The sequence below is a fragment of the Ambystoma mexicanum genome, chromosome 1p (assembly GCF_040938575.1).
Source record: "Ambystoma mexicanum isolate Mex_15411 chromosome 1p, UKY_AmexF1_1, whole genome shotgun sequence".
In the NCBI taxonomy this organism is placed as follows: Eukaryota; Metazoa; Chordata; class Amphibia; order Caudata; family Ambystomatidae; genus Ambystoma; species Ambystoma mexicanum.
In genome coordinates this window covers 1060566255-1060593851 of record NC_090921.1, presented here as the reverse complement: position 1 = coordinate 1060593851, position 27597 = coordinate 1060566255, and the positions used below count along the sequence as shown (strand labels likewise).

The 27597-nt window shown below is 46.8% G+C and overlaps 1 protein-coding gene across 1 annotated transcript in view; it reads left to right on the top strand.

Annotated features, from left to right (window-relative positions):
* The window catches only part of LOC138567854 (extracellular calcium-sensing receptor-like), a 243696-nt gene that overhangs the window by 199930 nt on the left and 16169 nt on the right, over positions 1–27597 (top strand). The gene's annotated exons all lie outside the window — the stretch shown is intronic.

Here is a 27597-nt window from a genome sequence, read left to right as displayed (position 1 = left end):
ATAGTTGATATGAAGTTTCAATTCTTCTGGACTCCACTTTCCTCCTGTTTCCGAGAAACCACACATGGCTCCCCAGTCAGACCTGCTGGCGTCTGATTCTATAACTAACTCTGAAACATCGCTGAAGATCGCTCGCCCGTTCCAAGATTCTGTGTTCTGGAGCCACCACTGCAGCTCTACTCTGCTCTTCTGATCTAAGGGAACCAGTTGGTGATACCCTATCCCCTGATGGAGGTGTCTTATTTTCAATCTTTGAAGGGCTCTGTAATGTAAAGGCCCGGGAATATCGCCTGGACTGAGAAAGCTAGCAGGTCTGCTACTCTCGCTAGCCCTCTCAGAGATATAATATCCTTCCTGAGGCATGCTCTGATCACCTTCTTGGTGTCCCCTAGCTTCTGCACCGGAAGCTCCAGTGTCACCTTTTTGGTGTCTACCACGAAACCCTGAACACTACCCTTTTCATGAGGATCAACTCTCGTGGTTGATCAGAAACCCTAGCGACTCCACAAGAAGTCCCTGCCACTGGGTCTGCGCCTGTAGCATTTCCCTCTGCGGCTAGCAGCAGGCTGTTGTCTAGGTAGATGATCATGCAAATGCATATCTCCCTGGCTGCCACCATCACTGACCTCAAGAGTTTGGTAAACGCCCACGGGGCTGAGGAGGGGCCGAAAGTCAGAGTCCTGAACTGTCACGTGCACCTACTCCTAAGAAACCCTGGAAAGGGCCTGTCCTCCAGTGCTACTGGCAACATCAAGTAGGCGTCCTTCAAGTCTATCCGTGTCAACCAATTCCTTTTTTGGAGAATGTCTCTGAGGAGGTGGATGCCCTCCATTTTGAAATGTCTGTCTGGGATCCACCCATTGAGGCTCTTCAGATTGATACGGGCCCCACTTTGTCTTTCCTGCGCACTAGAAATAGGTTGCTGATGAACCTGACATCCCCTGCTGGTTCTATTAACCCTTTGCTCACTAGCTGGGAAAATTCCTCCTGGAGGATGCTCTCCTCTTCTTGGGAAAAGACCATCTTCGGTGAAACCCTGTGCTGCTGTGGATGCTCTACCTGCGCTGGTCTTGATGCTCTGTGAGCTGCAGTCTGAAACCTGCCACTGTCTGTAATAACCAGGCATCGCTGGACAGCATGCGCCATTCACTTAAGCCCAAAGCAGTCCTTCCCCCGCGCTGGCCGGTATTTCGCCCCCTGGCTCCTAACTTGTTTGTACTGACTGGACTCTGCTATATCCTCAACCCCTGCGACCTCTGGTGGGTCATCCTCTCGCCGGGAAGAAGGAGTCGGCTGGACTCCTAATATTGGGCTCTATGTCCTCGGGGACTTCTGTGTGAAGTGTGCCGCTGGCCATCCAACCCCTGTAACGGCTGGTCCCAGCAAAAACTCTGCTGGGAATTTTCTTTTTATGGACTCTTAAACCTTCTTCAGGGCTTTGTATGTTCCAACAAACTTGCCTATTTCTTTCCCAAGTGCCTGTCCGAACAACAGGCCTTGTGCCCCTTTCCCCACTTTGTAGGTGGTGAGGTCTCCCAGTCTGCTGTCAATCTTTAGCAGAAGTCTCCATCACTCGAAGGACAGGGCGCAGTTTGCATTACCAAGTAAGCACACAGCTCTATGCGCCCTGCTGGCCAGTTTTACAGCATCCATCGGTTCCCCGGTATCCATGGACCTCTCTGCCAGGTCCATGATCTTGGTGATTGGACCCGACAAATCAAGAGCCTTCTCCTGACAGTTTCGCCAGCAGCGATCCATGCCCTTGTGCATGTCCTTCGATGACTTAGTGATGAAGGAGAGCATCTTTGGATCGAGCACCGGGGTCTCTGCCACTCTCCCTGCGAGCTTCGGGCACACACTCGGACTTCATCCTCAGCCTTGTTTATTTTTCTAAAGGCTTGTGCAGTCTTTGCACCATGTATCCAGCCACCTCGGGTGCCTGATCGCGTCAGGGTCAAACATGTCCGTTAATTTGACCTTAATGTCATCAGTGTGTTTTTATTTTCGGAGTCTCTTCCTCTCCTCTCATGGTTGGGAAGGACTGTCATCTGTCGGGGTCGCCGGCCTGACTTATCGCTTCCTGACACCGTGTCTGCATCTCCCATATTATCCTCCCATGGGTATGGGGGTAGAAGGCGTGGCATATTGGACTGTCGGATAAAGGCTTCCCTGAGCTTCTCAGATGCACTTGTCGCTTCAGGGGTACTCTGTTTCTCCCTTTTGTCTTGGCTCGTAGGGATGGTAGAGGGCTTTCTTCTTCCGAGCTTGTGATACCCCCTGGTCTTGCACCTAAGCTTGAGGGTGCATCTTGGGCGTGCTGCTTTGCTCAACTCCTTTTGCTGCTCCCAATCAGGGGCTCCAGCTAGTCGAGTCTGTCCTACATGGGCTTGACCCCTTGAGTCACTTCTAGTGCTATGGAGTCCCTCTGCACCCTTTTAAAAGTGGGGGCAAGGTCTGAGTCTTCCATCTGCTCACCTGCCTCACACCACGTGTCATACTCGTAATCGGACATCTCTGAAAAATCAGGTTGGGTGCAGCTTCACTTTGTGCATAGCGCCTGGACTTGCAGGATAAATAGCATGCCCTTGAGGAGCTGTCCTGTTAGTCTGGAGGCCTTGCTTGGCTCAGGTGCCTCTGCCTGTATCTAGGGCCAGATGTTGCTCTGAAAGCAGCTGCTGGTGGCTTTCCGCTGAGTTTATGGTAGGCTGCACTGCCTCCTTGTGCTCAGCTTGCTACTCAACCTTTCTTATTATAATAATTTTATGTTTTTCATGTTGGGAAATTGAAGGAGTTGGCATATGTGCTCGCAAAACGAAGGATTGCCATGGGCTGGAAGCAGTGCCATAAGCCACGGGTGGAGGTATGGTGGCGGGATTTGCAAAAATGGGTGGAGGCTGAAACGGTGGTATGGCAGGAGGCATGTAGCAAGTGTGGGGAAGAAGAAGTGAGTACCCTGCTAGAATGGAGAGTATTAATAGCAGGACTGTTTGGAACAATAACGGATTCTGCAGTCTCAGAAGAAGGTGATACCCTGCCACATGCAGCAGATACGGAATGAGAAGGACAAACAAGCTCTTGAGGGGGGAGGGATTGGGGGAGCAGTGGCCTTGACTAATTGATGTTCATGTGTTTGTTGCAAAAAGCGCTGCCAGTTTGGTTTGTATTGTTTGTTTGTTTTAAAAATAATAAAAACCGTTTAAAAAAAAAAAGAATAATAATTTTATGTTTTTGATATTTTTAAATTTTCTCCATGAATGCCAAATTGCAGAGTTCCACGCTCTGGAACTCTGTGGAGTTAACTGCGCTGCGCGACCATTAATGGGTCGCGCCTGTGCAGCTCCTCCACGGAGCTCTCAGGGTACAGTGGCCCAGCAGGCTGTCAACACGGGACGGGCGGATCTCTGTGAATGAGGATGAGTGCCACACGGACGCGCTCGTCCCCGGGGGGTGTTCATGTTTCCCAGCTCGAGGCCGGGCCTCCTGCCACCTTTGAGAATGCGACACAGCCAAAAATCAGAGCACGCTCCTGATCCACTGCCTCCGTCTCGCTCGTTAGACTAGGGAAGCAGCCCTCATGAAGTCACTCGCAGTGCACCGGCGCTCCCGCTGAGCATTCTTTATTACGCTGCGCTTACTATACCTACACAGTGTAATCACTGTACCAAAGGCAATCTACACATATAAACATCTGAGTAATCTGTTACCATAGAAGGAAATGGTACTTAACTGCCAAAGAGCAGGAAAGAAAGAGGAAGGTATCCTGCAGGAAGTGACGTATGAAAGGCAGGGAGTGCTGAAAGGACTATAGGAGTGGGACTGGATATAGGGATTTGTAGTCCAGATGCACACAAAAAAAAGAAAAGGACATTAAAGACCTTTTATTTGTTTTTATTATGGTTAAATGTTGTAAGTTGAAATGAAACGGCTGGAAAGCAAGAGGAAAGTTAAATCATAATGCTCTCCTCCGGTCTTCACATAGAATCTTAGTCCCACGGCATGAGTATGCCTGTAAGAGTAAACACAGGTGGTATTTCGTAAAACGTCCTCTTTTTACCCCCACCACCACCAATGAATATGGTACTGGAACATTTACTGCATGTGTTATACTTAAGAAATGCCCCATGCAGCAATTACTGCACTTTTTGAGGTCAAATACCATTTTTAAATCCAACTTTTACCCCCCCCCCCAAAGAGCTGGAGATAAATATTTTTAAATTCCCCCTTCAGCTTCAAAAAACGTAAGGGAAGCACAAGCACATCTGTTGAGAAAGATTTCTCTTTTACGCAACTTTCCCTCCATATTCTATGGACCCCCAAACTTGTCCACACTTTTTACAGAGAAGTGAAGACTTCAACTTCACTTCCCTGGACTTTTTGCTCATTTGTCATGGAGAAATTGGCCAGTCCTTCACACTGTTAGTACCATTTTGTACATGTTACCTGTTTGGGTTTCATATTTTACAGAGCATCTTCCAATGCAGTGCAATGGGGATAGTTTTGGATTACCCTAGACTTCTAGCAAAGGGATTTTTTGTTACTTTTAAATGTGCCCAAAGACAAGCTGGTGGAAGCAGTTACATTTTTGCTATATTTTTAGTGTGCCTATTCTTGTTTACTGCATTTTGCTACAAATAGTGGCTAACGGCCCAAGATGGCCATGCCATGAGATTTTTCACGTGTTCTTGCCCTTCTTCCTGGCTTCTCATGTCAGGAATTCCCTTTTATGGTCATACATTTGCGCGGGAAAACTGCCTTCTAAAAGATAGTATAAATACTTTATTTAAGTGTACAAGTCCTGAGAAGTCTTCTGGAACATTGTTCATCCCCACAGGAACATTTACTAACTGTGTTCCCTCTCCTTAACTTTGGGGCACAAGGCCTCATTCAACTAAGGTTGGACTGATAACGTGAGGGCTCCTTTAGTGGTTATCCAATTGCCTAACTGCTTACCTTCCTTTCAGGTGTATAGGTGAATTGTGTGCATTGTCATATCCAAAGATGACTGTATATATGTTTTATATTTAAAGTGCTGTGTGATATGACCTACTTGATTCATTTTCCTAGTGTGTTTTGGGCCTATAATAAATATAGTATGTTTGTATTAACCGTCTAAGGAGACTTATTGTGTATTTCACTGTGTGCATTCATTGTGGGCCCCTGGCACCACTCGCCTCTTCTGAGACTTAGCCATGACCACTCTCCACACTTACCTTGATTGGGTTTGACTAAACTCCCAGAGTTCCCCTGTTCACTCTAACTAGGGTGGCCACCTGAAATCTGTCCACCAGTCCATACTTGATAACCCATCTTAACAACATCCCATCAATGAGGCAAAAAGAATTTTGTATTGAGACATTTAAAAAGCATGAAAACATGGACCTGTCTGATGCCCTCCTTCTCACCAGCTTTGCCGCGTAATTCTCTAGAGGGCCAAAAGAATAGTTTTGCCTGTTGTAGCTGCCTCAAATTAATTTTGTCTGGGTTCCCATTGGTTCATGAGAGGCGTTGTGCTTGGTCATTTTAAGAAATGTAAAGCATTTTTGTTTTTATTCATTGTGTATAATATGTTTATCTTTTGTACCCCTGGTATTTTATTCTCTTTTCTCCTTTTTGCTGCTTTTACTGCTTCTGTATAATTGTGTATTTTCGTATGTATTTGAAAAGTTGTGTATCAACTAAATCAAATTAAATTAAAAATAAGGGACCTTTTCTGCATTAAATACATATGTGCAATTGTGGTATGATCACTATTTTACACAATTGAGGTTCATCCTCAGGAATTACCAAATGCAGTAATTCCAGTGAAAAATCTTCAAAATCTGCAAACCTCATAATGAGCCCCTAAACCGTAGTGGAGTGATGTGAGAGACTGGCAAAGGTGGCGCGGGTGGCTGATGACCTCTCAACAGGCCCATGGAATGCCTTGGCTGAGGAGCAGGGTATTGCCAGATCTAAAGGATGAAGTATACCACCTTCCCAATGCTTCTGGCCAGAAGGACTGAACTAGCCTTTTACTACTGTCATTAAAATAGCAATGCTTGACCTGAACCGACATAAGCCCAATATGTTTGATTGTGTCTGTGCACCCATAAACCAAAACAAAACCTGCCAGTTCTAAACCTCCCCGCCCCCCTGAAATCTCACTTTTGAAAACCAAGCAGAACAAATTAAAATTTATAAAGAATGAAAGCATGGTGCAGAAAAGCGAGGACGAATCTTGGGTGAACAAATTCGTGACAACGCCTCATCTGAATTTTCACAAGAGCTTTATTTCATGTGGGTTGTTTTCGAAGTTTATTGTGCAAAGTACACATGATATGTGGTGCCTGGTTTGGATCTGCAGCTGTGAATGGATCAATAACAGTAAAAAATATGGAATTGCATGTTTTGTTTCAATAATATTTATTAAAGCATGCAGCGCCATACGAGTCATCATCAAGGCACTGCACAAAGTCAACCTATCTTGCATTAATGCACAGAGCAATTTGACAAAAGCCGCACCTTTCTGCCGTTACACAGACCAACTCCTAACTCATCAAACAGACAAAAATGAATGGAGATGTTCGGATATGACATTTTTGTTCGAGCAGAATGTGTGGCAGTAAGAACCTCACTAGGGCAACTGCATTATCTGTTGATGCTTTTAATGACATGTGTCATTAAAAGGGTTGCATTGGAATCTATCACAAACAAGTGAAGAGGGAAACACTGAAATGCGTTTTCCCTACTGTGACCAGTGGCAGGGGTAGTTTTTAGGGTCTGGGGTGGGAGGCTCCTGTGGGCACATCAGCATTTTAAAGAATTCAAGTTCATTCGCTGCCAGTGACTATTTTAATTTGAGGGGCAGTCATATTTTCTGCCTCAATAGGTGCAAGCGACTGACTGTAGCAAGGGAGTTCTTATTCATTTCATGTGGCTTGGGAGTGGGGCTTTGCAGGTGCCCAAATATGTGCCAGTATTGCTAAAATAAAACACTTTTATGATGGTGCCCACGACATATGCCAGCATTGACCTGTAAAGACACTATTCATACTGTCTGTGCACAAATGTGTGCCGGCATTGCTACTGTAAAACACTTTCCCTTCATGAGGGTGCACACAATATACCCCAGCATGGTCTGTAAAACCATTTGTCATGACACATATGCCAGAAATATGACTTTATTGTCACCATAAAGACATTCATGGTGGAATTTACAAATATAGAACAGCGTGATGTCACGGCGATGGACATCCACTTCTCTACCCTACACACACACACAGACACACACGCACGCACGCACACGCACGCACACACACCTTCCCCCCCTCACCCCCTCGCACTTTAGTCCAATGCTCCATTGATTTCAGAACCAAGAAGTACGGGCAGGCTGTCAGCAGAGGGCGCCCAAGACTTACAACTGTATCCTTAGCTCCACCTCTGAATGTCATTTCACAGCAATGAATAAGACTCCCAAATGAAATAAAATGTTTCCCTCTGCCACCCTGTATCATACCCAATGAGAATTATGTGGATGATGCCCTGGTGCCATGCTTCTGCTTTTATAGCTGTCTCATTATGCTAGCCACTTGCTGCTGAACATGGCAATACCTCCTAGCAAAGCGGGAGTAGTGTTTGCTCCCAAACCGAGAAAGTACAGTGTTCTGCAGTCACCATGACAGACATGTTGCTGAGTATCGTGATTCTGCCTGACAGAGTGGCAACATCAGGCCTTTCACTGCGGCAGGCACGAGGCTCCCGCTCCCTCCAGGAAAGAGGAGCAGGGAGAAATGAGGGAGGGAGGGCAAGTGGGTCTGGAGGCCAGCAATTATTTTGTTTGAACCCATTATTAAGGAGGGGCGGAGGTGAACTAATGTGTGCGGTTGCGTGGGGTGACGGGAAGCCAGTTCATTTGTGTTTTAAAGAGGGAACCACATGAGCGAGGAAGGAAAGTGTGCCAGGCGCACATGTTTTTTGTGATTTGCATTGGAGAGACAAAAGAGGGAGCAACATCACGTACTGAGTGCACACTACCGGCATGACAGAGGTCAGGTGATCGAGGGACGCACAGACTGCAGGGGTTATTCAACGATATTTCCACCCAATGGCCAGCGATCCTATGCTAGGTTCTATGCCATTTTTCTCTATATGCCCCACCCTTCCACGCCCAAACTGCGCCTGCTGGGTCTCCATGAACTGCATTGTCCGCTTGTTGTTGATGTTCCTGCACAGGTTGGAAGCGCAGGGGTTCCTCGCCTGCCAACATACATTGCAAGCATAGACGTTTTTGCTGTGCCGCAGATAGCAAGCAACTCTCTAAACGAACGTTCCATACCAGGATACCATACATTCCGATCCAAGAGTCATTCTGTCTTCTGCTTTTTGTCCTTATTTTTCAGAGTCCTCTTTCTATGCATTTTGTCTGCCCTAGCTGCAAAATGTGTATGAGAGGGCACATAGCATCATTAAGAACAATGCTTTATCGTCAACTGTGTTCTTGAGTCAGAGGTGCTGCAAAGCTATGGTGATCAGATTTTCAAAAACTGGATGCAAATTAAACTGTAGTCCTACTTCTATGTTGGTGGCCTATGCCGGTGCATGTTGGCATCACAAAATGCTGATCAGAGGAGAGAGGACCTGGAGAAAGGATGAAGGCATGGGAAGAGGGTGAAAAGTCAGTGTTAAGCGTGGCATCAGCCCGATGTTGGTATTTTTTCCATTCATCTAACAGAAAACAAGGACTGTATGCACCTAACCCTCAGATACCGGGACAGGGTTTTTAAACTAAAAAAAGTGTAGGGACACCAGGGTGGAGGGATAAATACTGGGACAGTCCCAGCAAAACCGGAAACAGAAAGGAGGACCTATTAAAATAAATGAATGCACATTATCAACGCACCGTCAGGTGGTCTGTGCTGACATCACGGCTTCATGTGTCATTGTCCCAACCCAAAAACTCACTCTTTCCACCATAGAAATGCAGAGGCCACAACAGCCAAACCTGACGCTTCCTATCAGTTTTCCAAGGCCCTTCCCTAGCATTTCGATGCTACAGCATCATCCTGACTGGCCTATCTGAGACAACGGTTTATTACCAAACCTACTCGAAGCCAGTTCTATCAACCCTTTAAAAATCGCCAGCCCCACGTGTCTCCCAGAGGCCTGTGAGTACCCCCGCCCAAGGGAGAATCTGCCCTTTCCTCATGGGGTGTAGAGAACCACACTCTCGATATGGTATCTAACCTTAGCCTTGCTACACCAGCCTTCATGAAGCCTAACATGTGACTGGTGGTGCCCCTCCTTACCAGCTTTTTACATACACTAGCCTGACATGTGGATGATTGTGCTATTGCCAGCCTGGAAAAGGGACCAGACTCTCATAGGTTCCATGTGTTAATATCCCCGCAAAAATATCGCCATACAAAAGTATCGCCATATTTTTGTGTAGATATAATAAGCCGTGGGATCTGCTGGGGACACCCCCGCAATCCCCATATTTTTTTAAAGGGAGCTGGGAACACCCCCGCACCACCAGTTCCATTTACCCCATAAATGATCCCCACCAATAATATCGCCTATGGCCTTACCCCACGACCATATATATGCTGATGTTATTGGTGGAGATAATATTACCTGATACCCTGTCATATGGCTGTCTCTCTGCCAACTTTGTTCCTTGGAGGCAATGACTGGAAATCAGACCAGCGGCTTGATTGGCATTTGATATGCAGTTGTCTAACATGTGACTGACTGTGCCTGCTATCCCTAGCTTAAACATGGATGGACATAGCAGGCAGCAGACTCAGTTGAGGTTGACATGCACCCAACTGAGCCTCTGACCTACCAGTCTTAAACAGGGTTGTTACCACCATGAATGATGCTACACCCTCCCTTCATGCCTTCCTGAGAGCAGTCCAGCAGTGACTTTTCTGTCTCCTCTGGCCCCACATAGTTCATTGTGTGCCATTCAAACTGCAAGTCCAGGGGTCAGCCTCTGAAGTGCAGGCATCATTGCGCACAAATACAAATAAGGAACATAGACATGAACAGATAAGGAATTCCATAAGAGGCTAGTTAAAATGTATTTTTGTTAAGCCTCATTTCGTCTGCCTGATGGAGTGGCAATTTGATCATGAAAGCTTGCAAATAAATGGATTTGCTAGCCTAACTATCAATGTGTTGTCTCTTGTAATCAATGCTTTGTTTTTAATGTACAAGCTCTAGGGATTATATTGCAGGAGTGAAAAAATAGACCAAAGGGAAAAGGGAAAAAGCACAAAATGGTAATTTTAAAATCTATTCAGAATTGTAGGAAAAGAGGTTGTAGTCAGTTTGTCTCTATTACCCGAGGTAAAGGTAAGGGGGTCAGAGTAACTAGTTTGGCAGAAACATTATTTTCTTTCATGGGTTGACAGAGCTGAGATGGTCTTCTTGGCTCTTTTGTATGGACGTGTACTGCAATTTGAAGGTGGAGAATTGACTGGACTAGAGTCAAGCACTACGGTATACATCTTCAAACGTAGATGGCTCAAAATAATTCAGATACTGTAGGTGATGATTCAAGGCGGCATGGCTCAATGGTCTCAGTGGATCTTTCCAAGTAGAAGAAGCAGAGGATTTGGTCCAGGCATCTCAATGTGGATTGTCAGCTTGAAGAGGCTAGATCAGCGAGCTTGGATTCAAACTAAGCAGTGCCGGTGCTTCCGTCCTCCCCATGCCCATTGAGTCCTATGGGACTCGAATGGGAATGGGGAGTCATTTTTTCCGGCGCCTGGCTTTGGGGAATTACCGAAAAAACACGACTCCTGCGGCAGCTGTGCCGTTCTCACAGGCACGGCTACCGCTGGGGTCGTAATGAGGCCCAATGACTTCTTAAAGAGAGATAGTAGGATAAGCTGGTACACGGTTTCTTCAAGTATACCTGTGAAGTGGCATGCAATTGGGTATCCAAAATGTCGCCAAATCACATCTCAAGTTCTAATGTGTTTTTGCATTCTGCAGAGCAGACATATAGAGGTATCCACTGCATGGATGCCAGTGACTATGCTCTTCACTCGATGCACCTGAAGTCAGCTTAGGTGTAACAAGTGTCACCAATCTTAGGCCACATATCATACCTGAAAAGCGTGGCTGTTCAGCTCAACACACTTTCCGGCAGAGGAACCAACTTCTCTTGACCTTGCAAAAACTAAACAAAGTCAGGGGAATGCACCCTGGCAAATGGCATTCGATTCCAGTAAAGACATGTATATTTATTTATTTTGTATTTGTAGAGTGCACTACAGACCACAGGCATCGAGGCGCTTTAAGGAAGCTTAAGGAGGCTTGCTTGAGGGTTACAATAAGCGGCCCAGGAAAGAATGCTTGGATACATTTTGTTAGGTTACAGTTGTTCACAGTTTGATACGTTGCTCAGGATTCTTATACATAGTAACATATGCAGTACAGATAGGTTTCTTATACATAGTGACATATGCAGTACAGAGCTCATGGGGATATGCTCTTTAGATAAAGAGCCTGGTTTTTAGGGCCTTGCGGAAGGCTGTTTGAGAGTCGAAGGATCTGATCTGTGCCAGGAGGTTGTTCCACAGGGTTGCTGCCATTGTAGGGAAGCCAGTGCCTCCTGCACGCACTCTGCGTGTGTGAGGAACAGTGATGCGGTTGGCATAGGCCGACCTCGAAGGTCTGGACGCTGTTTGTTTGGTGATCCATAATGCCTTCACTAAGGTACATTTCTGCAGAATATGTAAAGTTTTTCAGAGTAGCATCCACACTCTCCCATATATTTCCTTGCTTATGTACGAAAATAGATTTATATTACTTATCCCTACGCCTACCTACAATTCCTGTCTAAGTTCCTTCCATCTGGGCTGACGCCATTAGCTTTTCTTTCTAGCACCCTAGCCTGACATTTCTCAATATGGCTACTCCTGTGATGTCACAGATACTCGTGGGTGGCTCTCTTTGTCTTTGATGTCACTGATAAACACCCACCGCTGAATAATAGATATATTCTGCGGTGGATGCATTTTAGGAACATTAAGTCACATGACAATTTACAATTGGTTGCATCACATTCAAGATTGCCAGCATCACATATATAAGCAGTCTGTTGTAATGTGCTGGTGTAATGTGCTGGCGATGTGCAATCTCTGGTGGGTGCACTGTTGGTGTGGAGTGTGGATCTTTGAGTGTGGAGGTTCTAAGATGTCAGTTGGAGAGAGAGGGATCTTTGTGGATGGGTCAGTGTACTCTTCTTATATACGGGATGAACTTACCTGTAGAACTGGACACAATAAACTATCCATAACTTACCTGGTTCCAGCATGCTGTGTGGTGGAAGGATCCCCCCTTGGTTACTTCACGGTCACAGCCAAAACACCACTCCGCTTGGCCAAGAAACCCACCATCCCCAGAGGACAACACACTCTATGAGCCACATCATTGCCAGTCTGGAAACAAAGAGTTGCCAACAGGAAAAGATGAAACAGGCCTTTTCCTGCTCTGCGCCCTTTCTCTAGAACAAGCTGCCCAGGCAGGTAAGACTGGTCCCCTCCATCCTACCCTTCAAGAAGGTCCTGCAAATCCTACTCTTCAAGAACATCACACCAATTGCTGTTTGCTCCACTCAACCCCTTCGCCCCCTGTGGAGCTCCCTCCTCCACTGCTACCCCATTCAGAACCTCTTCTACCCCTTCATCCTACCTGTTACCCTAGGATGGATGAACAACGCTATGTTGCTTCCTAGCTCAGTTCTCGCTTTATAAACCCATACATACACACATACAAGCAATACTAGGAGATTAAAACACACTACCGATGCACCTATACTCATCCTTAATCTAGCCGTGCTATTCCAGCAACAGTTGCCATATCAGTGTCATGGCTTGTCGAGGTCGTCACTCGCGCTGCTGCTTACCCCATAAATTCACTTCAACCAAGCAGCACTGTCTACCCACGCATATAGAATGAAAGCTATTTGCTCATATTCTGAAATGAATATAGGCATTCTGGCTCTGTTTGCAGCCTCTTAACAGTCTGGCCGTCTGACGTTATGACAGACCTCACATTCCATCCTACAATTTGCCATCATCTCATTTTTAAGCTTGTACAGCCACGCATTCCCAACTCACACATCCACCAGCACACAAACACAGGCCCATGAAATCATCTCTACATGGACAGTATTGTTAAGTGTGGACCTATTCGCCACACTTGTCATTATTTTCCCCGCAGCATCACTGGTCCAGTATTGACATACTTTTACTGGCAACATCTTGCCCCACGTTTTCAGTATGTTATGTTATGTTATGTTATGTTACTTTGCATTTATATAGCGCCTTATGTACCATTGGTATGGTCCGAAGGCGCTGGTAGGTTGAACGCCCTCGGGAACCGAAGTTCAAGTCAGTACAGAGAGTAGAGGGAGTCAAAGGTGCTTGTGAGCACCGGATATGTGTGCAGCTGGTGTGGCATTCGTGTAATAGCTGCTTCATAGTGCTAGGTGTGGTGGTTGAGAGATCAGGGGTATGTGTTCCTTCTGGCAGGTTTTATCCAGACCGGTTCTGGCTGCGTTAGGCCTGAGGAGAACGCCTGGCTTGGGGGTGTTAAACCAGCAGTTATTAGTTAGAGCAGAGGTCTTCAAACTGTGGGGCGCGCCCCCCCCCAGGGTACGGTTCACCCTATTGCCCTATAGGCCAGTGCCGGCTCATTCATAATGGGTGAGGGGGCGTCCACCCACTGGCCACCTCACCCATCATGGAGGAGCGGAGGAGCCAGCCCAGTGAAACACTGAGCACTCCCTCAGCTGCTTTTTCAAGCTGAGGGAGTGCTCCTGGGCTGGCTGAACTGTCAAAGGGAAACACTGTTTGCCTTTGACAGTTAATTTCCCCAGCCTCACATGCTCACTGAGCCATGCAACGCTGGGGGAGTTTTGCTTTGCCAGCATTGCATAGCTCATTGGAAATGCGGGCTGGGGCATTGCATGCATGTTTGTGCGAGGGGGTGCTCCTGTGCCTCCTCGCACATACGGGCAGAGCAACCTGGAGCGGGGCATTTTAGCAACCACCCGCAGGCCCCTGCAGAAGGTCGGTTTATGACGATTTATTTTTTATTTAAATGTGTATGGATGTGTGTATGCTTGTGTTAAGGGACTGTGGTGGGAGCAGGATGGGCGGCAGCACTGGGATAGTGTTGGGAGTAGGGTGCGGAGAGCCCAGGGTCTGTACTGGGAGTAGAGTGCGGTGACGGCACGCAATAGTTCATAGCGATTTCTACATACTGTCCATCTGGCACTTTTGGGGGGGCCCGGCCTGCCCAAAGTTTGCTCAGGGGGGGCCCAGGCCAAAAAAGTTTGAAGACCACTGAGTTAGAGTGATGTGGAGTATGAGGCAGATGTTGGTATGAGAACAGCTATACCGAATGGTGTCATAGTATCTCTGTGTTCTAGTTGAGTGGTGGTGTAAAGAGGAGAGTAAGCATGGTGATGTGATAAGATGGTTTACATGCTCTTTCAAACGTTACATGCATTCCAAACCATTCATGTATGTCACACACTTCTATGCACTCCAGTCAGTTCCATGCACTCCGAAACCAGTTCCACGCACTCCGAAACCCGTTCCACGCACTCCAGACCGTTCCACGCAATCAGATCTGTTCATGTAATCCTATCATTTCTGTGAATTCTAAATTGTTTTATGCACAATTCTAAGTTGTTTTATGCACCCCGTCCACATTTCATCTGTACCTTCCACATATTTCACCCGTACCTTTCACATGTTACATCAGTACCTTCCACTTACTTAATCTGTTCAATCCAAATTCGTTCCCATTCCATCCACATACGTCCCCATTCCATCCACATATGTCCCCATTCCATCCACATACTTCGCCCGCTCCATCTGTTCTACGCACTCGTCAGTTCTGCGCACTCATCCATCCACATACGTCACTCGATTCATCCATATATGTCACCCATTCCATCCACATACTTCACCCATTCCATCCACTTTACGCACTCAGCAGCTCTACATGCACTCGGCACTCATCCGCTCTACGCAACTCATCCGCTCTACATGCACTCGTCACTCATCCACTCTATGCAACTCATCCGCTCTACGCAACTCGTCTTCTCTATGCACTTGTCTGCTTTATGCCCTCGTCCGCTTTATGCACACCCGCCCGCTCTTACGCACCCACCCGCTCTTACACACCCACCCGCTCTATACACTCACCCGCTCTATACACTCATCCGCTTAGCACATTCATCTGCTCCTGCATTCTACACACTCCTCTGCACTTCTGCACTCATCCGCTCTGCTCTATGCTCTCCTCCGCTCTACACACTCCTCCGCTCTACACATTCCTCCGATCTACACACTCATCCGAGCTACACACTCATCTGCTCAACGCATTCATCCGCTCAGCGCGCTTCATCCATTCAAACGATTTCATCCGCTCCATTCACTTCGTTCGTTCGTCATGCATTATCGATTCAGGTCATGTCACTTGTCATACGCACTGGATCCGTTCCGTGCTCTAGTTCATGTACTGCTCTTGTCTCATGTACTTGAATCTTCTATTCTGTACTTTCCATTTATGCCATGCACTCATACAGTCGGAGTCATCTGTCTGTGTACTCATCAGTCTCTTGTAATCATCTTTCCATCCTCTTCTCTTTATTCATTTTGCCTGTTTTTGTTCATTTTGTCCATTGCACTCATTACATCCATTTCATTAATTTAAACTTCATTACAGTTTCCGTTCAATTTATTCTTTTTACCCACTTCACTGCTTTGGTCTACTTTACTCGTTCTATTCTGTTTGTCCTTTTAGTTTACATTAGCGGTTATTAGTTGTCGATTTCTCACATGGATCTTGATATTGTTATTTGTCTTATTGTTATTCAGGATCTAGTAGTTTGTTGGATTGGTGTCATTGAGCTGTTGTTATTCTGTTTGGGTTAGTTTGCGTATGGATTGGTTTTAGGGGAAGAGCCAAGTTTTCAGTAGTTTGCGGAAGGACATTAGATCTTCAGTTAGGCGGATGTGGGGTGGGAGTGTGTTCCATAGCGTGGGGGCCAAGGCTGAGAATGATGATCCGCCTAACCTGACTGAGTTTGTTTTAGGTATGACTAGGAGGCCGGCTCAGCTTGATCTTAGAGGACGTGGAGGGTGATCAGGTTTTAGCTTGTCTTGAAGATATTGAGGTCCTGTTTTATGCAATGCTCGATGAGTAATGCATAAGGTTTTGAAAGTCACCCTTAGGGCCACTGGAAGCCAGTGCAGAGTCTTAAGGGCTGGGGAGATGTGGTCTCTCGGGCCAAGCGCAAGTAGCAGTTTGGCTGCGGCGTTTTGGGCCCTTTGAAGTTTATTCACTTAGTAAGCATGGACTCTGAGGTAGAGGGGGTTTGCGTAGTCCAGTCTTGATATAACAATTACATTACAATGACTAACAATTTACTCAATCTACATTTCTTTATTTAAATTTACTGGCTTTCCATGTATTCGGGACCTCCACTAGCTGCTCCCAGTTGTGCAGTTTCTGAGCCTCGTGAGAAAAGAGGTGCAAAGCAACTAGTGGAGCTGCACACAGCTGGAGGAGAGCTTGCACTGACTGAGTGAGGTGCCATGGTCCACAAGAGTGGAGGAAGGGACAGAGAGGAGACTTGCAGTTAGACTCCCTGCCACTCTGACTGTGTGGTCAGGCGATCACATTCGCAGCTGATCACCCATGTCTACAGTAGCATCCAGCAGATTTCATCCATGGTCAGATACAACAGTATCAGGACCCTAGTGGCACCCATCACTCTGAGGTTGTAAAAATAGCTGTTTTATATTGCACTTCATGCCAGTGTCCACCCTGCAAGTGCAGGACCAGGTATCAGAACCGTGCTGCTATGCATTGTCTAGTTTCCAAGACAAGTGTAATGTTCTTGGGCTACCCTCCCGGCGAAAACAGCTGCACACTTCACCATGGACATTAGCTAAAGAAGTGCTGATAAGATGTGTTGATGTTACTGAGGGGGTGCAGTGTCGCTGGTTCAGGCTAAAATAGTATGAATAGGGCCTGTGTGGTTCGATTTCAGGTTCTGTCTTGTAGGAAGAGGCAGGAGGTTGCAGAAGCATTTGAGGGGACAGCATGAGTTTAGGCAGAGGAATCAAATTAATAGGGTTGAGCAGAGACAGAGGTAGGAGTATAAAATAGAACTTATTTTTTTTATTAGCCTATGTTACATAGCAGTATAAACAACACATTCTTAAAATAAAATAAAAAGAGAGAATGCAGTGTTATAAAGAGTAAGGAAAGGGAGAGGGGAAGAGACAACATCAGACCAAGAAGAGCCTTCCTGGACAATCTCTAGAAGGCGCTCACACAATTGTCAAATAAACAGTCCTGCTAGCAGGCTCTAAGGAGAATAATTCTCCAACATACAGACTACTTTTTACTTCCAAAAGACCTCGCCAGAAGAAGAGTGGCTCAGTCCAGCTGCAAGAAGGGTTGTTGACCGATGAGCTTCCATTGACTCAAAATAAATTAGCAAATGCTTTACAGACTCAAGTAGAACGGAGTCACATAGTCGACACAAATGTGAGGACCTGGGGATGTTTGCGCAAGCTCCCATGATTTCCAAAGTCTTGACAGAGTTGGTTTTGAGTTTGAGATAGTCCCACACTAGTGTGTTGGCCACAAATTGCCCAATGTACTTCGGGGGACATTTTCGTAAAATGACATACTCGATGAATAGGCTGCTGTTTCACTTTGAAGCCAAATGCGCAATTTATTGCTCACAATAACGGGCATGGACAGCAGCTCGCAAAGCAACTTTGAACCGGGTAAGAGGCCATCTAAGGGAGGCACCAAGTGCCAAAGCCGTCTATCTGTTGGCCACAGTGGAAATACGGTGTATGGCGCTGCCCTGCATTTAAGCGTCCGTAATCAGGGCTGCATTAAAAATGATGGAATTCAAAGTGCCGGCCTCAGCATTGGCAAAGCGCCAGTATGTGTTCAAGGAAGACAATTGGAGTCTCGCCATGCAAGAGAAGATACCAAACTCAAGGAAAATGGTCTGGACCAGAGTGCTAAATGGAAAGCGAAACAGCCTCTTAATTAGTGAAGACTCAAGTTTAGCCACTCCCTCAATTTTGCCACAATGCCAGCAATCATCTGCGTACATAAGGATTGGGCTGATTCTGGCCAGATACAGATGCACCAAGATCCCGACAGAGTATCCACCACCAGCACAGGCAGGTTTTCCCAGGGACCCGATGGCCTGCGGGCACCTTAGCCAGGCATAGTTGAGATGCCAGGCACTATTACTGCCTCTCCTAATATCGCCTGCCTATCCTAATCGTCCTATAATATTCTGAAAACATTTAAACTTCTTTCCCACCTTTCTTTGGACTGATTAAAGTGCTATGTGTCTCTCTGGGTAAGGCCAGCACTGCGTACACGTTTAAATAAAATATGTAAATTAAATACTATTGTGGCAAACAATCATGCTTGGAATGTAACATTAACTCCATGTCGAGCTGGGGTCAGCAGCTGCCATGCAACATGCCCGGTGGCATGTCATACTGACTGTGGGTTTTAATATGGGGTTGACCGGATGTGTCCTAACGTAATATCCCATCCTCACACCTGAATGTCCGAATGTAAGACTGCAGTGGGATCATCTTTGAAGGTCAGTGTGTCACCATGCCAAGACAGCTACAGCTATGAAATTATACTACATCACCCAACTAGACAGTACGGAAGATGTTGGACCAATGTTGGACCAATGTCAAGGTAACATGCCCGGGGAGGATAGAGCATGTGACTTTAAAATGGCACACAGGGATTGGTATATGAAAAAGGTCTTCAACAAAAGAACATTTGCTTCTGTGGGAGCAATGTGATTCACAGGATTCAACACAGAATGTTCATAGGACAGTAGCACAAGATGGTGTGATTGGCTTTTCCCTTGTCTGCTATCCTGTATCTATTGAACACCCCTTCCACATCTCCAACAATTATTTGCATAGGTGAAGGTCACTTCAATTAATTGTTCACAATGGCCACACCGGAAAGCCGTCATTTCTATGGATCACACCCACTTCAATGAATTGGCCCTGATTTGAACAAGGACAGTGCAGACAGATGTGGCTCTGATCCTATGTTCTGGGAAAGCATTTCATTTTTACATGTGTGGCATGTACCGTAATGACTAACCTTCTACTCACACTCATTGGGGATCAGGTCAACAGTCATGAAGAGTATGGCGGGGAGGATGATGACAATCCAATGGATCCCATGGAGTGAGCAAGTCAGCGTGGTCAACACAGTAAGGAAGGGACACCCCCTGCACCACCCACTGTGCAATCACCTGTAACCACCATCCATCACCTGCCCTCCCACAGAACTCCCACTCAGCTGGGGGACTATAGCGACACCACTAGAATGATCTTGTCCATAGATTTTATCAGCGTGGCCACCCCTATCTTCCACCATCTCAGGGCACGGTATATTTTGCAGGTATTGGATGGTATGAAGGATGTCATCTCTCCCATGGAGATGTCCATTACCCCACCAGGTGGGGAGGTTGCCAATCCTCCAGACCATTGGGATCTGTCCCTTCCCAGGTAAAGGCAGGTGCAGTCTCCCGCCCACCATGCCTACCCTTTGGTTGAGAGTGTTGTAGAAAGAATTTCCTGGTAGATATCTGAACTTTCATGGAGCAGATCCTGAGAGGTTGGCCAGTCCATGGAGCCCATGCAGCAGGAATTATTGCCTGCCACCCATCTGGCAGGAACCGCGACTGCAGCTGAGGATACTGCTAGTGTAGCTGTAGAGGTCTATGCTGGGGCGCGAAAGAATGCATGCACTCCCCGAGAGAAGGCCTCCCCACATCCAGCCCACTGTACATGCCACCCAGGTCTCAGGTCTCCCCAGCAGGTCTCCTCAGCAGAAGTGCATTCCATAAACTGCTCCACCCTTTCCCTCAGCCTCCAGATATTGGATGACAGTGTTTAGTATGCCCAGTATCTTGCCTGCCAGCTTGACTGGGTTGCCTACCCGACAGGATTCCATCTCTGTAAACATCTGGTACTTTCTCTTCCCCAATACCTGGTTTCCGCTCCTCCTCCTCACCTGATGATCCGGAATCAGGGCTGGTGAACAGCCTGGGCCTCTGGGCGCTGTAATCAGTCCTTCTTTTTTGTTGAGAGGGTCTCTCCCGGAAAGAAGCCACAGTGAAACCTCTAACTCGGCTTCTCTGTGAACTCCCCTCCGGAGGGAGACAAATGTGGGAAAAAGCCGGACCAGGCACAAAAAAACCCTGTTGAGTGAGATGAGGCAGTGGTAACAACAGCTGTAGCGATGTGAGGACTTGAGAAGGAAGGTGGGTTCTTAATGTCAGCAAGGTAAGTAAAACTTCCTCAAGTAGCGGAAAGAAGGAAAAATGCGAATTAGCAGATGTCCAGGAACACCAACTAGGAGGAGTACAAAACGTGTACCTGTTAACTGTAGGCAAGTCTCCCCAAGGCAGAGAGAATAGTAGTGGAGAAAAGGAGAAGTGCCCTGAAGGATCTCCGGTGAGGTAACGGAGAGAGTGTGGGAGAACGAGTAAACCCAGCAAAGCTATGAGCAAGAGAGAGGAGAAAAGAAAGGAAGCACGGCAGAGCCGTGAAAGATAGAGCGAGAGGACAAAGTACAGATGGTAAACCCACAGAGGGGGTAACCAGGAAAAAACTGGAGATTTGCAAAAAGCCCAAAGAGGAAAACTAGCGTAGCACAACAAGAGCCGCAGAAGGGTTTCTGCAAGAGTTGCAACGCAATGACGGCTGCAGAAGGCGTGGCTTAAGAACGTGCGACGCAGCTGACAAAACAAAAACACTAGAAGGCTCTACGTGCTCTACCGTGAGGAATACTTCGATCTTTCAGGAGATACCGGGAAAACAATCGCCACGGGGCAAGGCGCATGGCAGTATGCCCCCCTCTATACCGTACGCTTCCAGGCTTCTCCGGATGCGCACAATGAAACTTCCTCAGGAGTATCAGAGCCGTGATATGGTAAATAGCTTCCCAGGAGTCTTACGAATGGGAATACCCTTTCCAGTGTACAAGGTACTCCAGAGGCCCCTGTCTGTACCTTGAGTCACGGATATTTTCCACTTCATACTCCTGAGTGGGGAGTCTGTTAGTCCTTATTGTTGCGGGACGAGTACTAGAATCATGAGTTACTCCCTTGAGAACGGAAGAGTGAAAGACCGGGTGGACTCGTTGTAAACTGGATGGTAATTTGAGACAAAAAGCCACTGGGTTGAGTTTTGCCATAATGGGGTAAGGACCAATGTATCTGGGCGAGAGCTTAGTCGGTCTTACCCAGCTAGGCAGGTATTTAGTGGAGAGCCAAACCCTGTTGCCCACCTTCCATTCCGGATACTCTCGTCGATGCTTGTCAGCTTGAGTCTTGAATTACTTCCGTCTGTCTGTGAGGCTAAGTTTAGCCATCTTGTGTGCCTCTGAAAGTCTTTGTAGAATATTCTCAATAGCTGATAACTGTGACTGCACGGTTAAAGCGAGCAGTGTGGTAAGGGGATGTTGTCCATAAGTGCAGAAAAAAGGGGTCATACCTGTGGCTGAATGTTGGGAGTTGTTATATGCAAACTCAGCTGTGGGCAATAGTGTTACCCAGTTGTCGTGTTCCCTGTTGACATAACAACAGAGATATTGCTTGAGGGTGTTATTCAGTCTCTCCGTCTGACCATTTGTCTTGGGATGGAATCCTGACGACAGTGCATGTTCGATTCCCAAGTTGGTACTCAACGACTTCCAGAATTTAGAAGTATACTGGCTACCTCTGTCAGAGGTGATCTTTTCTGTCATCCCATGAAGGCACAATATGTCTTTTAGAAAGACTTCAGCCATCGCAGCCACTGTAGGTATTCCTGGTAACGGAGAGAAGTGAGCTAACTTGGTCATGGTGTCCACAGTGACCATAATGCACGTGCAGGACTGCGAAGGTCGACAACGAAATCTGTTGTTATCTCTCTCCATGGTCGTGAGGGTAGAGGGTCCTGTTGGAGCAACCCACAGGTTCTTTTTTTGTCAGTTTTACTTCGGGCACATACTGCACAAGACTGACATAATGTTTGACATCTGTCTTCAGTGAAGGCCAAAAGAACGACAGCCTGAGAAGTTCTAATGTCCCAGCTTGTCCTCTGTGACTTGCTGTTCTGGCATCATGGCACCATACTAATTCCTGTTTCTGGAGTGAGGCCGTGGGAAGAAATAATCGATTCTCGTAGAACCGCAACCCCTCACGAGCAGTCAATCTAGAGTGGTCTCCGAGGGGGACATCTTGAACTGAAGCTTCACTGCATTCCTGGAGGAAGGAGGATACCTGTGCGACTATCCGAGTCCTCTGAAAGAAACGTTCTGGCTGGAAAGATGAAACCATCTTCATGGGGGTCTTGCATGACAAGGCATCTGCCACAGTGTTCTGGGATCCTGGAATGTATGTGTTCCTTTTCTAACACGGAATAATTCAGTTGACTGTCAGTGAGGGTGCGAGAAAGGTAAGCGACCGGATGATCTTTTCCTTGGTGCTCTTGAAGAAACACGGCTCCGATCGCAGACGCCGATGCATATGACTCCAGTATAAAAGGCTTCTTTTGATCTGGGTGAACCAATATGGGGGCACTGCTAAGTAATTCCTTCAGGCTCTGAAAACTGTCCTCAGCCCTGGGGTTCCAGCAGAATGGCAGGGCGGATTCTTAAGCAACTGCGTTATGGGTAGGACGGTCTCTGGGAAATTGGGAATAAAGCGTCTGTAGAAGTTAGCCAGCCCTAAGAACCTCTGGACTTCCTTGACTGAGGTGGGGGCTGCCCACCCAAAAATTGCTTCCACGTATTGGTTTTCCATTTGGATTCCCTCTTGCGATATAATGAATCCGAGATAAGGCACAGTATTCACCCCAAATAAGCATTTCTCCTTTTTGGACAATAGATGGTTTACCTTCAACCTGCTCAAGACCTCCTTAAAATGACTTTCATGCTCCTGAGGTGTTCGGGAGAAAACAAGGATGTCATCTAAGTAGACGATGACTGGCAAGAACATTAAATCAGAGAAAATCTGATCCAGGAAATGTTGGAAAATGGCTAGTGCATTCACAAGGCCAAATGGCATCACACAATACCCAAACAGTCCGTTTTCCATTCATCTCCAGCCTATATTCTGAGAAGATGGTAAGCACTACGAAGGTCCAGTTTGGAAAATATTTGTGCTCCTTGAACTGCTTCGAGTATGACCGAAATCAGAGGCATGGGATAACGATTCTGTTCCTTGGAATCCCTTTTTGGTATAAAGAACAAGGGTGCCCCTGCGGGTTATCTGGAGGGTTGGATAAATCCATTGTTTAAATTGTCATCTAGATAAGACCGAATAGCTTGTTTTTCAATGTGGGACAACGAGCACATGCGACCAAACGGAACCAAGGCATTGGGCACCAAGTCTATGGAGCAATCTTCTAGACAATGAGGAGGTAACTGGAGAGTAGCTTGATCTGTAAAAACCTCTTCGTACTTAGTAAGATCGTAGGGGAGTGTGTGTACTCCTAACAATGGAGACATTTCAGTGGACTGAGTGAGCACTTTTTGATACGTAGGCTCTTGCAAGCAGTTCTTTTTACAATAATGGGAATCAAACACTAACTGGTTGGTGGACCAGTTCATTTGTGGGTTGTGCTTGTGCAGCCAAGAAATCCCCAGAATAATCTGGAAATGCGCCGTGCAGATAATGTCAAAACACAGAGTTGCCTTATGCTGAAATATGGTGATGAGTAGATCTTCAGTAGTCTGAGTGATGGGTCCCAAATTGAGAGGGGTGCCGTCTACTCCTTCCACCTTGTGGTTTCTTCTGAGGAGGCCTACTTGATCCTCCCAAACCGTGTCCACAAAGTTACCGGCTTCTCCACAATCGAGGAGGGCGAGGACGTCTAGGTCCTTGGAACCCAAAGAAAGTTTCACCCCAATGACCAGAGAGGAAGTGGGGCTTATCGAGAGTGAGACATAGGGACTTCCAGCAATGCCTCTGTGACTTGTCCCTCTTAGGGCTGAGGGTGGTCGTTTCCCGAGTTTCGGGAGGGTAATTCTGAACAGTTCCAGATCAAATGGCTATCAGATCCACAGTAGGCGCAGAGGCCTTTCTCTCGCCTACGCCTTTGCGCCTCTGCCATCAAAGGAGCACGGGTAGTGCCTATTTGCATCGGTTCATCTGTTCTGGTAGAAGAGGAGGTATGTAGAGTAGGAGTTTCGGTACAGGCAAAGGGGTTTTGCATCCAGTGTCTTTCTTGTCTTCTTTCCTGCTGCCGAAACTCAATCTGGAGTGCAGCTCAGGCTAATTCATCCTTGATGTCCTCTTTGAGACCTCTCCTAAATATCACGTACTGGGACTGTTCTGACCAGCCGGCTCCTGTTGCTAGCCTTTTGAAATTAGTTATGTATGAGCGAACGTCCATTTGACCTTGGCGTGTATCCAATAGATCATCGCACACCTTGTAAGTGATTTCTGGCCTCTCAAATGCTTGCTTAAGCTGGGTTGTAAAGGCCCTGAAGTCCTGTAAGACTGGATCGGCATTTGTGACGAGAGGGGTAGCCCAAGCCAGGGCATTCCCTGTCATGTTTGAGATGAGATATCCCACCTTGGCGTGATCGGACGTGTAAGTATTGGTCCGAAATGCAAATGTGACATGCATCCAAGAATTCCTTTAGCCTTTTTGGAGTACCATCAAACTTGTTCGTTGATAAAGCTATGGGAGGGAGGTCAGGCTGTCTAGTGTCCCGATCTGTCACCATCTGTCTTAAGACGCTATTCTCAGCTTTTAAGTTCTGCATTTCTACAGACATGTTATGTATAGCAGCGACAAGCTCTTGATACTGCTCGGCTGTCACCATTTTTGGGCATTGCAAACTGTCAACTTCTGCTTTCTCTTCCCAAATACCTGGTTTTCCCTCCTCCTCCTCACCTGCTGATCCAGAATCAGGGTTGGTGAACAGCCTGGGCCTCCGAGCGCAGTAATCAGTCCTTTTTTTTTAGAGGGTCTCTCCCGGAAAGAAGCCACAGTGAAAACTCCAACTCTGCTTCTCTGTGAACTCCCCTCCAGAGGGAGACAAATGCAGGAAAAAGCTGGACCAGGCACAACAAACCCCTGTTGAGTGAGATGAGGCAGTTTTAACCTTAGCCGTAGCAATGCGAGGACTTGAGAATGAAGGTGGGTTCTTAATGGCAGCAAGGTAAGTAAAACTTCCTCAAGTAGCGGAAAGAAGGAAAAATGCAAATTAGCAGATGTCCAGGAACACCGGCTAGGAGGAGTACAAATCATGTACCTGTTAACTGTAGGCAAGTCTCTTCAAGGCACAAAGAATAGTAGTGGAGAAAAGGAGAAGTGCCCTGAAGGATCTCTGGTGAGGTAACGGGGAGAGCGAGGTAGAACGAGTAAACCCAGCGAAGCCGTGAGCAAGAGAGAGGAGAAAAGCCCAAAAGAGGAAAACTAGCATAGCACAACAAAAGTCGCAGAAGGGTTCCCGCAAGAGTTGCAACGCAACGACGGCTGCGGAAGGCGTGGCTTAAGAACGTGTGGCGCAGCTGACAAAACAAAAAACACTAGAACGATGTACACGCTCTACAGTGAGGAATACTTTGATCTTTCAGGCGATACCGGGACCACAAACGCTACGGGGCAAGGCGCATGACACTCTCACATATGTGGAAGTTTATGAAGAGGGATTTCCCCCACCCGCTCCCCTTCCACTATCCCTTTGTTAGCAGCGTGACTAGATAAACCTTGTCAAGGTAATGACTTTCCTCCCAACTACGACATAGAAGAAGCGAATAAAGATCCTATAGGCGGGATTGGTCGAAAAGGTGGGAAGCATGATACCATGCTCTCTCCCAGTTGGAAGGAAAGAAGAAAGATACTATGAGAACAATATGATTCAGCGCAAAACGCCCCTTTTCCCTGTTACCTACCTCAATAGTGGAATGAGTGCAGTACCTGGAAGAATTAAGAAGGCACGTGGTAAACATAGGAAACCAGCTGGATACCACAGCAGAGCCTAATCTAGCGAGAAGCAAACGATAGAAGATGATCCACGGATCAAATGTCACCAGGAAAAGGGTCACTGTAACCTAACTCCAGAGGGGTTATCCAAAGAGAACAGTTCCTTAAGCGCCAAACCAAACAAGGATTATCAAGGAGACAAGCCAGAAAGAGGCCCAAATCCAAAAAGGGCAATTACAGTCACCAAAAGCACAAAAAGGGCAATCCAGGAGGCAAGGCAGGAAGAGTTCTGAAATTAAAAGGGCAAAATCAGTCACCAACCCAACCAGGGTAATCCTAGAAGCAGGTCAGAACCACAATCCAGTTCCAGCAGCATACCAAGCAAAGAACGGAGACTTTAATGGGCAAAGCTTCCTCGCCCCGGGCACGGCAAACGGAGCACAGCATCAGCTGAGAAGCATGGAGCTGTGAAGTTCTCTAGCTTTACTTCCATGGTTCGGATCAGGCAACCTGGGATTGGTTGCCCCAATACTGTGCGTGCTGATGTGGCCACCATGCAGGAACATGATGTAGTACATTGGGCATCTAGCAGTGGCAGTCTCCACTGGAGCCTCCATTGCCTGCACTGCAGCGGAAGCCCGGGCAGAGCCTCCGGACCCTGACACCCTTCCACCAGCACATCTGCTCCTATCTCTGCATGACAGTCCTGCTTCTGCCCGGTGCAACATTGCTGCATCTGCAGCCGGCTGCTTGAACCCTTCTCTACCCCCACCATGTCCCTCAAGCTTGTGTGACCATAGAGACGTGATTCCCACCCCCTGTTCCTCTTCATTACCTGAAGTTTGTTTTTTTGGCCCTCACATCCTGGAACTGGAACTTTAGTTTATGTTTGGTTATTTCCACTCTGTCTTTACTGAACAATGATTTTCTTTGCACCCGCCTAGGCACTGAATTTTCTTTGGACCCACCCTGGGAACAGGATTGTTTTCATTTCGCCTTAATCCCAATTTCACAGCTGCAACATCCACACACCTCTTTTATATAAATGCTGGTAATTTGATTTAGTATGTTTTTAGTGATATTTCAAGGTGAGAGTGTGAGTGGGCAATATTATCTGATGTAGTGATTTACTCACTAAATGTTCGTTCTGAATACTCACAATGCAATGTAGCCTCGTCCCCCTCCCTCCTCTGCTCTTAAATGTTATGTCATAATATTGTAATGTATTTCCCACTCTCCCTCCCTCCCTGCCCTGTTGGTGCTTTGAAACAGTATATTCTTATTGTCTAACAAGCAGACAATGAATACATAAATCATTGTAAATGATTTCTTCCTGCACCAGGTGACTGTCTACTTTTGCCAATTGCTTGTTTCCAGGGCCTCATAACTGCCCCTCTCGCTCATTGGCTCTGTCATTTTACTCATCCCCTCCTTCTTTATCAGGCATGCTTCTGATGGTGATGTTGTGCAGCATTCAGCATAATGCCCACGTTCTCTGGTTTGTACATGAATGCCTCACAATTCCAGCAGAGCACTGGAAAGCGTTCTTCAGAACACCAAGTGCCCACCCGATTACATT